Genomic DNA, 15,151 nt, shown 5'->3' on the forward strand with positions numbered 1-15,151 from the left:
TGGACATAAACTTTAGTGGGCTAGAACCCACTTCATCAGATGTATGAAGTAAAAAATACAGGAGCAGGTATAAATACATGAAAGGATGGAGTTGCTTTACCAAGTGTTAGGTCATCCTTTCATGTATTTATACCTGCTCCTGTATTTTTTACTTATACATCTGATGAAGTGGGTTCTAGCCCAGGAAAGCTTATGCCCAAATAAATTTGTTAGGGCTTGGCTACACTCGAAACTTCAAAGTGCTGCCATGGCAGCACTTTGAAGTGTGAGTGTGGTCGCAGCGCCAGCGCTGAGAGAGCTCTTTCCCAGCGCTGCAGGTACTCCATCTCCCGGAGGAGATTAGCTTGCAGCGCTGGGAGCCAAGCTTCCAGCGCTGCGGCATTAGTCTCTAAGGTGCCACAAGGACTCCTAGTGGTTTTTTTTGTTTGTTTTTGCTGATACAGAATAACACGGCTACCACTGAAATCTATTTTCACTTAATCACTGACTCCAGGAGTTGAAGCTTTAAGAAAAACACAAACTATCTTAAGACTCCAATAAAATTATTACAGCAGGTTGTAGCAACCTGCTAAAGAGTTGATTCAGTAAAGAGTTAAACATTTTCACCTGTGGTTTTGATGTTTAAAAGAATTGTGTCCTCAGTTTTGAAGGGGACAAAAAGCTAATTGTCTTACCAAATGCAAAACAGAGAAGTGAAAGGATGCTGCTGGGACAATGCATCAAAGTCCATCCATGATCAATGTGTCATTTGTATTTTTAGGCCTGATTTTCCATTGCACCTTCTGTAGTCATTTATATCAGTGCAATGTGAATTCAAAGGGGGTGTATTATGCTGTCCCATAATAAATTTTGCATTCATGTTACAGTGGGGCAAATCACTACATATGGTATGGGATAAAGGAAAAAGCAGGTCCTCTGCATGAGTTACTGCTACACTGACAATTTAGGCCACATCACTACCACCTCCAATTTACACCCTCCTAAACATTGGATATATAGTTGAAGCCTCCAGAATGTGTAGCAAATGGCTAATGTGACTATTTTGTGCCACACAGACATAAAATTGTATTGTTACAGCTCTGAAATGATACACAAAGTGAGGTGAGAAAGATGACATGTTAAGTGGCATTTTGGCTAGAGTGGAGCAGCAAATGGAGAGAAACAAAGGAGCATAATACTGCTATGAGAGATGGTGAACCTGTGGACAAAGGAGTGGTAAGTGTAAAGAGGAAGAGAGAGCACTAGGACTATGGATCAGACACTTGATGACAGATTGGATATGTGGGAAATAACTGAGGAGCATCATTGTGGAACCCCACCCCCTACACATTATTAATAGTGGTACATGTCATATACCCCCCCTTCACACACATATAAGTCCCCATTGTTGACAACTGTACATTGCATAGGAAATTGACCTCATACAAACCTGTGCATTGATAATGGTACAATCCATAGGAACCCTCCCCCCACACATACAATGATAGCATTTAGGAAACCCTCAGACACACTGATAATGGTACAATCCACAGGAAGCCACACTGGTACTAAATACATCCTATAGCAGAGTTTCTCAGACAGGGGTCTGTGAGGGTACTTCAGGGGGGTCCATGAGTCATGTCCAGCACCACTGGCCCTGCTGATCAACTCTTCCCCCTCCCTCCCAGTGCTTCCTACAAGCCACAGAACAGCTGTTCAGCTGCATGCAGGAGGCGCTGGGAGGGAGGGGGAGGAGTGGGGATGGGGCAGTCTCAGGGAGGAAAGAGAGGGGCAAGGGTGGGGCCTGGGGCTGAGCATGGAAGTCCATGAAAAAATTTAAATAAAAACAGGGGTCCTCGGGTTGCTAAAGTTTGAGAACCGCTGTCTTATAGGATTCCCCAGTCCCCCAAACCCACAGATACAGGAACATAGAAACCTCTCTCTCTACACTGATAGTGGTAGTCTGTTCCCCCACCCTCTTATGCTCATAGACTTTAAGGTCAGAAGAGACCATCATGATCAATCTAACCTGCTGCACATTGCAGCCCACAGAATCTCACCCACCCACTCCTGTAATAGACCCATAACCTCTGGCTGAGTTACTGACATCTTCAAATCATGATTCAAAGACTCCTCTGCAGTAAGCACAGTGGTAGTGCTCCATAGCAGTCCTGCTCCAAACACACACTGACAGCAGTGAAGCCTGCAGCACAATTCCCTCAGCAGCAATATGTTCTAAAGAGCAAATGGGGTGTGGTAATTGGCTGTAGAATCTTAATCTGGGCAGTTGCCTTCTATTAGCTTTGTCCTCTTCCCCCGCCCCAGGATTCCCACCATGTGCCAGTAAAAATGGCTGAATAATTTTAAAAGTATTTTTATTCTATATGACACTTGTCAGGTGCTCTGCAGGGAAGAGTCAGCCTCCTGAGGGATGTGGCTGCACCCCACTGAAGTGCTGAGCAAACAGTGGGCATGTGAGGCACTCACAACATGTGCTGGCACTATCTGGGATGTTTTGGGGATTATGGACTCCTTGAGGGATATGTCAAGCAAACGGATGTTTCAGGGTCCTGCTGGATGTGTTGGGCACCTAATGAGATGTGTCAAGCACCTTGTCACTGTGGCAGACACCTCACAACCCCACAGAGGAAATATCTGGATCCCAAGGTGCTGTCGAGTGTGTTAGAACTGCATGAGACAGGCCAATATGCACTGGGACTCTGTTCAGGTGTGTCAGAATCCTGTGGAGACTTATCAGGACTCTGTGAGTATTAATATGCATCCAGTTTTTGCAGGATTTTACAAATAACAATGCATTTCCATTTTCCTGGTCTCGGGTTACTCAGATGGTAAGCACAGTGTTTGATGGCAAGTGTTTGCAGCATTAGGCCATCAGTTTTGGCTTTTCTTAGATCCTTTGATAGTGGAGAACATGTAAAAACCTTGCCTTTTCTGTCTGCTCCCTGCTCACCGTATCTCCCTTGTCCCCTGGCTTGCTGTCCCCTCATTCACTTTGGAACAGTACAAAATAGCAAATGTGACCATATCCATAGCTACCAAGTCAACCTTGCTGCTGTTTATGCATGCACAAGGCTATCAAATGTATATAGCTTTGTTTATTTAAAGTGGCTCACAGAGCTTTCCACTAAAAATAACAGAAAGAGGAGACAGAAGACCGTGTCTTGACATAAGTCCAGTAGGCTGTAAAAGCTGAGTCTGGAAGAAGCCTGAGCTTTTATATCAGTTCAACAGCGCTAGCTCCTGAGCTAACCAAAAGCATATGTGAGATGACTGGTCTAGCAGCATTAGCATGCTGGGCTGTTACTCTGTGAAGGTTAGGGCTCAGCATCTCAGGCTTTTTTGGCTACTGTCAAGGCCAGGACTGTATGAGATTGGTTCCTCAGCCCCTTTATCTAGGCTAAGGGAAAAGTTCCTTCAGCTTGCTGGACTGATTTTAAGACACAGACCACAGTTATGTTATTTTCTCAGCAGCTGTAGTGTGCTGGATATATGTAAAGGGCCAAGTTTCTGAGATTTCACTAGTTCACCAGCTTTAGCTTGTTGGACTGATGTAAGTTAGGCTTCTTTAAGTTCACTAGCTCAGCATCTCTAGCTTGCTGGATTCTGATGATAAACCATAGGCCTCTGGGAGCTGACTGGCTGTGCAGCTCTACGGTAGTGGGCTGGTATCAAGATACAGGACTCTGTTAGGGTCACTGGCTCAGCACCTCTAGCTTACTGGTCTCATGTCAAAAGTTCACCTTTGTGACAGCCCTGGCTCAGCACCATTAACTAGCAGGACTAATATCCAGGCGTAAACTTCTTTGAGGTAACTACCGCAGGATCTATAGCTGTTGGACTGATGTGCAGGCTCAGGTCTCTTTGAAATTACTAACTCATCAGCTATGGCTCGTCAGACTGATGCCAAGGCTCAGGCCTCCTTAAGGTTAGTAGCTCAGCATTCGTAGCTTGCAGAATTTATATCAAGCCTCAGCCCTCTGTGACATGAGTGACTTTGCTCCATTACTATGTCAGGCTAGAATGTTCTGTGGTTATGGTAAGGTCTAGGTCTCTGTGATATCACTCAAGTATCAGGAGGTAGCCGTGTTAGTCTGTATCCACAAAAACAACAAGGAGTCCAGTGGCACCTTAAAGACTAACAGATTTATTTGGGCATAAGCTTTTGTGGGTAAAAAACCTCACTTAAAGCTTATGCCCAAATAAATCTGTTAGTCTTTAAGATGCCACCGGACTCCTTGTGATATCACTGGCTCAACAACTATAGCTTGCTGGGTGATGTAAAGAGGCAGGTTTTTGTGAGGTCTGTAATACAGGAACCCTGGATTACTGGTCTGATGACAAGGGAGAGACCACTGTGAAGTCACTAGCTCAGCATCTCTGGCCTCCTAGGTTGATTTTATGGCACTAATTTCTGTTATCTTGCTAGTCTGATGACAAGGCAGAGGCTGCTGTGAGCTCACTGTGCTCAGACCATCTAGCTGGATAGGCTTTTGTTAAGGTACAGACCTCTGAGGTCAGTGGCTTAGCAACATATTTAAAGCAAGTCTGAGATTTGCACCTACATTGACTGTATAGTTATTGCAATTGCTTGTACAATTTTTGTAATTATACAAAAAATGGATATTTAGGTATCTAACCACTTGCATGTGTAATCACAGGGGTTTTCTAATTTAATGATTGTACCAATTACATTTGTCGCTGGCTAATTCACAAAGTCTTTTAAAAATACAAAAAATAGTTGATTATTAATGTCAAGTATATAGAGAGACTCCACTGTAAAATTCAACTATACGCACAGAGATAGCCCATGATCAACCCCATAGGCAAAAGCCTGCATGAACAGATAGGCTTTACATTATCCCATGAAGCTCAATGGACGTGGGCTGTGTTGAAAAGGTGAAAATCCATGCCTCTGAGTCAAATAAGCTCATTGCAGCAGAGGAGAAATCTACCCATCTGCAGCACAACCCATAGTCTTGTGGGTTTTTCCCGTTCCACTCAGCTCACCAGACAAAATGGACTGCATTAAAAAGTCAGTATTTGCATCAGTTACCATACAGTGGTCTCTGAGATACCACAGTATTTACCTATGCTTAGATAGGCTATATTGGTGCATGGAAATTGGTGAGAAATGTTGACTTTTTAATGGCTATTACTGTATTTCTGTATTTAATTAGTGTGAGGTTTTTGTGTATTGCGAAAATGGACATATTCTTATCTTAAAAGTTAAATAATTTAAACCGCTCAACACCCAGAAAGACACAACAATCTCCCTAGGGATCTCAATCCATAGACTGGGTAATGCAGTTATACAGCAATTCAATTTGTTATGTTTGAAGAAAATTATAGGATGTAGGCAAGAGGAAATGCCTTGAGGCAACATCCATGTTAATAGCTTGGAGTAAGGTGGGATTTGTGAAATGTTGCCTGGCACTGGTGAAAAGTTGATTCTATTTTCTATAAAGATGACTGGATTTGGAAACAAAAGCCCAATCTTCACATTATATGGAAACATTTTTTTGTTGCAGAAGCCAACTGCCTCTTCCATATATGTTTTCAGCTTTGCAAACAGATCTTTGTTTTTTCAAAGCTGGAGAACAGTGAATGTGTGAGGCTGCAATACAGAGCAGAAAATTGGTTTAAACGGTGACATGCACTTTTTAATTTCTGTGCATTCTGGAGTATCTTCTGTGATCAAAAGTCAGATATTTAATTATTTTATATATATAAATATAAAAATCCTAAAATTAAACCTTAAAAATTATTTGCCATGTTTACTTTGAATCTGGTGTATGTTTCTAAGCTGCCATCAAAACATTTTTGCTTCCAGTCAATGTTTTTCTCTCTCTCAAATATTGTTGACTGAAAAAGAAAAGGAAGGAAGTTGCCTTGAATCTTCTAACCTTGGCCATCATTAGTGGTGTTTCTAAAGAAAACATCTTGTTTTGCATTTCTGTATAAGCTCAGCTATACTTCATAAAACAGTTACAGACCAATACATCAGGCTGCCTAAGACTTTTAGCTACAAGGAATAAAATGTGCAAAATCCATCTTTGTTTTTTCCTTTTGAGATTTTTGAAACTGAAAAATGGCATTTCACTCGATCATGGTACATTTTCTTCAGACTCCTTACTCACTTTTTCAGAAGCTTTTTTAGGAATTCTTGAGTAAGTGGGAGGAATTGAAAAATGGCTAAGCCATGGTTTCCTTTAATACTCTCAGGCTCAAATGTTCAGCTCAGTGACAAATTGTGAAAATGGCCTCACTGTTCACCATTTTCTAGCAGGTTCCAACTTGATGCTAAAGAGTTGGGATCTTTATAGTTAATGTACTCAAGGAATCTAAGAGGTGTTGGTAAATAACCATAATTTTTTGAACTTTTGCTGACGCCAACAAAAACATTTTCTCAAGCCGGGAAGAGTGCTGAACACTAGCTAACCATGGGATGCATTGCCTTTGTTCATTTCACTGTGACTTGGGAGTTAGAATAAAGAGAAAGTTGCTGTCTGGCTAAGAAACCTCTCACTCTGACCTTGTGACCCTAGACCACTGCGGCCTGTCAGGGTAATCTGCTGGTGGGCCATGAGACCATTTGTTTACATTGAATGTCCACAGGCACAACTGCCCGCAGCTCCCAGTGGCCACGGTTTGCCATTCCTGGCCAATGGGAGCTGCAGAAAGCGGCACGGGCCGCAGGTATGTGCTGGCCTGCTGCTTCCCACAGCTCCCATTGGCTGGGAATGGCGAACCGCAGCCATTGGAAGCTGCAGGCGCCCGTGCCTACGGACGGTCAATGTAAACAAAGGGTATCCAGTCCCCCCCCGCCCCCGGGACGAGCTGAGAAAGAAAACAAAGGAAATTAGCAGATGCCACCAGCTAATTAAACAACATAAACTGTTTAGGACACCAAAAATCCAATCCTGTTCTTAAAAAGGGTAAATTTTATTAAAAAAACAAACAAAAAACATTTGGAACTTAGGCTTTTGCTAGATTTTAAAAGAGCAATTCCAAAAATTAAGCACCCAAAATAGCTTTTTGGGATTCAGCTTAAAGGTTACAAGCAAACAAAAGCATCTGGGGTTAGCACAGAGGAGATCCACAAGCCAAAAACAAAAACAAACAAACAACCCTGATCGGGTCTACCTAAACATTCCCTATCCCAGGTGAGGCCAACCTGTGGCTCTGGAGCCACATGCAGGTCTTCAGAAGTTAATATGCGGCTCCTTGTATAGTAACCAACTCTGGGGCTGGAGCTACAGGTGCCAACTTTCCAATGTGCTGGGGGGGTGCTCACTGATCAACCCCTGGATCTGCCACAGGCCCTGCCCCCACTCCACCCCTTCAAGTCCCCTGAGCCTGCCATGCCTGCTCCTCCCCCCTCCCACCCAGAGCCTCCTGCACACCACTAAACAGCTGATTGGGAGGTGCGGGGAGGGAGGGGGAGGTGCTGATCAGTGGGGCTGCGGGTGGGTGACTGCTAATGTATTACTATGGCTCTTTGGAAATGTACATTGGTAAGTTCTGGCTCCTTCTCAGGCTCAGGTTGACAACCCCTGCCGTATCCCAATAAGTCCTGCTAGGTATGGAAAATAATTTTTCATATCTGGTTTAAACCTTACACAGCATTCCTGCTTATAGCATTGCTGCTCCGTGTCCCTGCAGCCCTGAGAGACCAACAGACAAAGGGAAAGTTTCTTTTTCCATTTTAAAAAGTTCTAGCCTTCCCAATGGCTCTTTTGGTCAGGTGCCCACTTTTTTTCTTTACCTGGGGGACTTTTTAACCCTTTACAGGTAAAGCAAGTAAAGAACAGCTATCAAAAGGGATTTTACAGCTAGCTGGCTAGCTGGGTGCCAAAGCAGACCAAAAATAAAATAATGCTACATTTCCTCCTCTGCACACATTTTTAAAATCCATGTTCAAATGTAAACAGCATTCAAAACTACATGCTTTTCCTGCTGAAAGAGTTCTTTTCCACCCCAGTTAATCACATCTTTAGCATGCTTAGGGAAGATACCAGCTTCCAGTAAGTCATCTAATGCCATTAAAATGTTGCAATTCCTGCAGCTATTGCTTTAATAATGCTTGTTATGCTGAGATCTATTTTTAATAAATATTTTGAGAGAAAAACGCTGGCATTTTCCTTTAATAAACTGTTGTGTTACATTCCAAAAACATTCAGCTGTTCATAAAAGGCCCACTGCTGCAATTCTTAAAACCACTGATGTTTAAGGCTTAAAGCATCTTATATACACATGTTCTTGAAAGGGACCCTTTATGAACATATCTCCTGCTGTCAGCTTTTAAGTAAGGGGAGTGCTGCCTGCACAGCACCATCACCTCCTCCCTATGTGAGGAAGGGGTTCCATTGGTATTTGGGGCTTAGGGGTAAGGAACAGGGGACTAGCTACATTTAATGGCATTGTCCTATGTAGAGCCACTGAATTTTCATGTGGAAATGTGGCAGAAAACTAATATAGCTGGGAATTGTATTGATTTCCACTGCCCCCCTCCCCCCCAAGGCCACTGAGCAGTCACATAGGATCCAGTTAGTGGAAGCAAAGCTTCTGTAGGGACTGTGATGCCATGGGAAGGGGAGCCATGGAGCAGTACAGAGGCAGAAGTCCCACAGATGGTTGGGTCCTATATCCACAGGGCTGGGTTGCTCTGCCCCGCCAATCCCCAAGATCTATCAGACAGGGAAACGTCCCAAATTCCTTTCTCTTAGGGGATGCTCAGTGAGAAATAATGTGAGGGGACTGTTATGGAGGTTTCCTACCTCTCTGGTCCCTTTCAGCAGAGAAATCCAGAGGGTGTGCATTTGTAGTTTTATTTCAGTCTTATTTTACTTCTATTTGTTCCCAGTTTGAATGTATGGGGTTTCTGTCTTTTATCCCTTTATACCATTTATAGTGATGATTAAACTACTAAAAAAATCACTTCTTCCTGAGAACAAGCAACTTGTAAATTTGGGTACTTAGAACAAACACGTTTCCTGTAATTGGATTTAGTCTAAATAGCTGAGTCAATCACAAAATTTCCTCTGGGATATTTCCCATGGCAAAGTGTTGTCCGAGAACAACAATAGCATAGAAGCTCTGATTGTATAAATCATCTCCTTACCTGAGGCTCCCACAACTCCCACATCAGCTTGAAACATAAACGTCTTCTGGCAAAACAGTTGCCAGTTGGCACATGGTGCAAATTTAGTATTTGTGTTTACAGTCTGAGTCCTCACATTTTGTCTGCTAGCAGTGTGTGTTCAGATGAGCCTCTTGCCAATCTTGCTATTTCAGGCCAAACATTTTGGGGAACAGGCAATTCTTTGTATGTGCCCAGACGATTTTTTGTTTGTTAGTTAGTTTTATGAAGAAGCTAGTCAAGAAATGAACTGCACCATCCATCCATTCAAGAAAGCAAGATCCAGCGGTTCAGATAAGCTTTTTGAACTTTAATGGGAAGATTCAGAACCATCTAAGTGGAATGTTGAAAGTTCGCTATATTACTGTATTTACCTACTGTGCAGGTACATTGTAAAGTTTGACACCTCATTGCAATTCAGTGCCAATAATTTGTCCCTCTCTATTGTTTAAAATGAAACAAGAGCATTAAATAGGGAAATGGCAGACACTTTGGATCAACCGATGAAACAGAATAATCAGAGAACCCATTGAAAATGTGGCAGAGAACATAGGTAGAGTTTGATCTCATTTGAAGGCATTAAGCGTCTTTGAATTTGAAAGGAAGGCAGCCTTATAGCTTAGTGGAAATGCTCTGTTAGACCAAGGATAACCTTTTGCTCTTGGATTGGGAATAAGCAATCATGTTAATCTCCTGTGAAAGGTCTAGTGTGTGTCACTGAACAGTGACTTCTACAGATAATTAAGAGGTAGCATTTAAGATTAAGCAAGTCCATTTGGTCTTCTGGAGTGAAAAGACAGTCATGACATGAGATGAGATCTTGAGCACAGAGGGCACAAAGAGAAAATGGGAATGAGAAGACATGATTCTGCTTGACAGATAGGGATATGGAGAAAATAAAATTTTAAAGTAAACTTTATTTTAAAAAATGTGCTGCAGTGTCTGTAGAAGCTACTATCATCAAAAATAAAATGTGCACTCCAGCACAGCCACATGGGCAAATTTGCTGCACTCTCAAATTAAATGGAGTTTGGAGAGTCGTGGAGGCTGCACAAACTGGATGGTTTTCTGTGCACTCTGGTGGGGTTTAGGACATATGCAGAACTTAAAAAATGTTGTTTAATTGTTACAATCCACCTATAAGGGAGATCCACCATTTTACAGATGTGGTAAACTGAGGTACAGAGAGGTTAAGGTGATTATTTTCAAACATGGACATATAAGCCTAGGCACCCAAATAAAAGTGGTCTGATTTTTAGAGGAGCTGAGCCCCTGATGTTCCCACTAAAGTTAATGGAAGCTGCTGGGGCTCAGCTCTACATTCAGTTACCTAACATCTAAAAATGTTGGCTACTTACCTTGAGCAAAGCCACAGAACTGGAACTGGGATTAGTCCATTGCTCTCAGACTTTTACTCAGTAAATAAAAGCATGATGCCTCTCATACTGTTAAACTGCCCCTCCCTGTGACTTAGAGGAACTACTCATACAAATAAGTGCTCACCAACATCAGTAAGCGCTCCACAATCTGGCTGTAGGACCCTAAACTTACTACCCTTACTCATGTTGAGTTGTCTCATGCTCCACAAGTAGCCCTACAGATTTCAAAGGGACTATTTAAGTAGTAACTAGGACTGTTAAGTGATTAAAACAAATTAATCACGATTAATCACACTGTTAAATAATAATAGAATACCATTTATTTAAATATTTTGGGATATTTTCTACATTTTCAAATATGTTGATTTCAATTACAACACACAATACAAAGTGTGCAGTGCTCACTTTATATTTATTTTTGATTACAAGTATTTGCACTGTAAAAAAACAAAAGAAACAGTATTTTTCAATTCACCTAATACAAGTACTGTAGTGCAATCTCTTTATTATGAAAGTTGAACTTACAAATGTAGAATTATGTACAAAAAAACTGCATTCAAAAATAAAACATGTAAAATTTTAGAGCCTGCAAATTCACTCAGTTCTACTTCTTGTTCAGCCACTCTCTCAGACAAACAAGTTTGTTTACATTTGCAGGAGATAATGCTGCCCGCATCTTCTTTAGTATCACCTGAAAATGAGAACAGGCATTCTCATGGCACTTTTGTAGCCGGCGTCACAAGATATTTATGTGCCAGATGTGCTAAAGATTCATATGTCCCTTCATGCTTTAACCACTATTCTGGGGGACATGCATCCATGCTGATGACGAGTTCTGCTCACTAACAATCCAAAGCACTGCAGACCAACACATGTTAATTTTCATTATCTGAGTTAGATGCCACCAGCAGAAGGTTGATTTTCTTTTTTGGTGGTTCGGGTTCTGTAGTTTCCACATCGGAGTGTTGCTCTTTTAAGGCTTCTGAAAGCATGCTCCACACCTCGTTCCTTTCAAATTTTGAAAGGCACTTCACATTCTTAAACCTTGGGTCAAGTGATGTAGCTATCTTTAGAAATCTCACATTGGTACCTTCTTTGCGCTTTGTCAAATCTGCAGTGAAAGAGTTCTTAAAATGAACAACATGTGCTAGGTCATTATCCGAAACTGCTATAACATGAAATATATGGCAGAATGTGGATAAAACAGAGCAGGGGACATACAGTTCTCCCCCAAGGAGTTCAGTCACAAATTTAATTAACACATTTTTTTAATGAGTGTTGTCAGCATGGAAACATGACTTCTGGAATGGTGGCCGAAGCATGAAGGGGCATATGAATGTTTAGCATATCTTGTGCATAAATACCTTGCAATGCTAGGTACAAAAGTGCCATGCAAATGCCTGTTCTCACATTCTGGTGACATTGTAAATAAGCAGAGGGCAGCATCATCTCCTGTAAATGTAAACAAACGTGTTTGTCTTGTGATTGGCTGAACAAGAAGTAGGACTGAGTGGACTTGTAAGCGCTGAAGTTTTACATTTGTAAGTTGCACTTTCACAACAAAGAGATTGCACTATAGTATTTGTATGAGGTAACTTGAAAAATACTATTACTTTTATCATTTTTACAGTGCAAATATTTGTAATAAAAATAATATACACTTATTTCAATTACAACACAGAATACAATATATATGAAAATGTAGAACATCCAAAATATTTAATAAATTTCAATTGGTATTCTATTGTTTAACAGTGTGAATAAAACGGCGATTAATTTTATTAATTGTGATTAATTTTTTTGAGTTAATCACATGAGTTAACTATGATTAATCGACAGCCCTAGTAGTAACTACTCATTGTGAGTAAGGATGGCAGAATCAAGCCCTGTTATTCTAGATCGGGGTAGGCAACCTATGGCACACGTGCCGAAGATGGCATGCAAGCTGATTTTCAGTGGCACTCACACTGCCTGGGTCCTGGCCACTGGTCTGGGGGGCTCTGCATTTTAATTTAATTTTAAATGAAGCTTCTTAAACATTTTGAAAACCTTATTTACTTTACATACAACAATAGTTTAGTAAGATATTATAGACTTAGCGAAAGGGACCTTCTAAGAACGTTAACATGTATTACTGGCACGTGAAACCTTAAATTAGAGTGAATAAATGAACACTAGGCATACCAATTCTGAAAGATTGCTGACCCCTGTTCTAGATATAGACAGGTTACACTGGAACTTTGTTAGGGAAATTGGAAATACTTTTATCAGGCAGGCTTATACACTTAAATAAGTAACAGTAGTTTAATGATAGACAATAATTTGCTGAAGAATTTAAATGGTGACTGCCTTTTATTCTATTAGTTTTTGATTGAGTACAAAAACACATGATGAGTGAGGGAGAGAGAGACTTGTGATCAATAATGCATTATCAAATCGCTGGCTTCAGGCTTGCTTAAAATAATACTCAGATTGTCAGTGTCGAAGCTGCCAATTCAGTTGCCAAAGGACTTTGCAGTTTATTATTTTAATTAAAAGACTCTCAGCCATGTTCTGCTTTCATTTACAACTGTGTAAATCTGGAGTAGCCCTGTTAATGTCAGGAGAGTTACTCAGGATTTAAACCAGTAAGACTGGAGTAGACTATGGGTATGTCTACACTACAAGAGTAGTTCAAATCAACTTAAGTCGAATTTGAAGAATCGACCTTACAAAGTCGAATTTGTGTGTCCACAGTAAGGACACTAATTCGACTTTGTGAGTCCACACTAACGGTGCGCCAGGGGCCGTGAAAACTGTCACTCCACTCCAGCAGAGTGCTCAAGTACCAAAAAGCTCTCATTCGCTAAATTTTGAGAAGTCCTTCCCTTCCTGGATCATCCAAGCCCAAATCCCAGTTCTTCTTCGAGTGATTGCTCCTATGCATTCCAGTCAGGTGTGTGCGCCGTGCGTGCACAGCTCTCTGGAACATTTTTACCCTAGCAACTCCAGCGGGCCGGCTGGCGCCCCCTGGAGTGGCGCCGCTATGGCGCCTGTTATATACCCCAGCCGGCCCGTCTGCTCCTCAGTTCCTTCTTACCGCCCGTGACGGCCAGTTGGAACTGTGGAGTGCTCTCTGTCCTCCACAACCCTAGCTCTCGCTACTTTCTCGTGTATATAGTTCGTTTAGTGATTAGTGTAGATAGTTTCTGTTAGTTAGATAGTTAGTTTTTAGGATAAGGTTAAGGGGGGTTTCCCCTCCCTTTCCTCCCCCGGTGCGGGCTCATGCCCAAGGCACCGGGCTTTAAGCCCTGCGCATCTTGCCAGCGGCCTATGCCAGTAGGGGATCCACACGACTCCTGCCTCCGTTGCCTCGGTGAGAGTCACAGGGCAGATAAGTGTCCTATCTGTTCCTCTTTTAAACCCCGGACGCGTAAGGAGCGGGACATAAGATTAAAGCAGCTCCTCATGGAGGCTTCGCTCCAGCCCCCGGCACCGTCCGCGCCGGCGCCGAAGGCTTCATCGGTACGGAGCGCACCGCTGGCCCCGGGCCGTTCCGGCACCGAGACTCCGCGACCTCAGCCACCGGCACCGCTCCCTGTCGCCATCAAGGAAGCGTAAGCCGGCGAAAGCGGGTGCCAAGCCCCACGCTGAGGGCCCAGCAGCCAAGACAATTGCGCCACCTGCGGTCCCCGCTGTGGCTGTGCACAGGATGTGCACCGGGCCGTTGACTCCGGCGCCGCAAGGGCCGTCGAGTCCGGCACCGCCATGCTCCCCGGCACCGACCGCGGTTGAGCTCCGGCTGCCATCGACGCCAGAGACTTTCTCCACGGCGCGCGAGCTCATAGAGCTCACAGAGGCACCGAGCCTCCGGCCCCCGGCACCGCCGGTGCGGGCTGTCGTTTCGGCGGGAAAGCCGGCAATGATGATACGGCCCCCCTCTCCGGACGGACGACGCTCCCGGTCCCGTTCCCGCCGCAGGTCTCTGTCCCGTCGCTCGAGATCTCAGCACCGATCGCCGTCCCGACGCCGGTCGCAGTCCCGGTACCATTCGACATCGCGGTACCGGTCGCACTCCCGGCGTCGCTCCAGGTCCCGATCGCCTTCGCGTCGGCACCGACGGAGGTCTGCTTCCCGGCACCGTTCCCGGCACCGCGACTCGCGTAGCCGCTCCCGGCACCGCAGGTCCGGATCCCGGTCGAGCTCCCGGCACCGGTCGAGCTCCCGGCACCGCAGCAGACGTTGGTCTCGGTCACCATCCCGGTACCGTGCAGACCGGCACCGATCCTTGGCACCGTCCGGGGACAGACTGCCTCAGTCGACGGCGCAATCCGTCAGCGCCTCGGCGCCTCCATGGCCATCCCGCCCCGCGTCGGTTGCTTCCGGGCCAGACAGTAACGGACACCTGCCACCTACCCCGCAAGGCCAACCTCAGGGGGCACAGCAGTGGGGCTTCTGGGTTCCCTGGGCCCAGTATGAGACTCAGAGGGTGCCATTCCCTCCAAGAGCCCCTGCCTCCGAGCGCAGGCTACCAGAGGCGACCGTCAGCTGACCGGCCCCTTCGTCACCGGGCGCGGTTTCCATACCGCCTGACCCCCAGAGGCACATGCAGCCCGACCCAGCCGACGAGCAGTCAGCAGATCCATCGACGGAG

This window comes from Mauremys reevesii, linkage group 2 (genome assembly GCF_016161935.1).
Source record: "Mauremys reevesii isolate NIE-2019 linkage group 2, ASM1616193v1, whole genome shotgun sequence".
In the NCBI taxonomy this organism is placed as follows: Eukaryota; Metazoa; Chordata; order Testudines; family Geoemydidae; genus Mauremys; species Mauremys reevesii.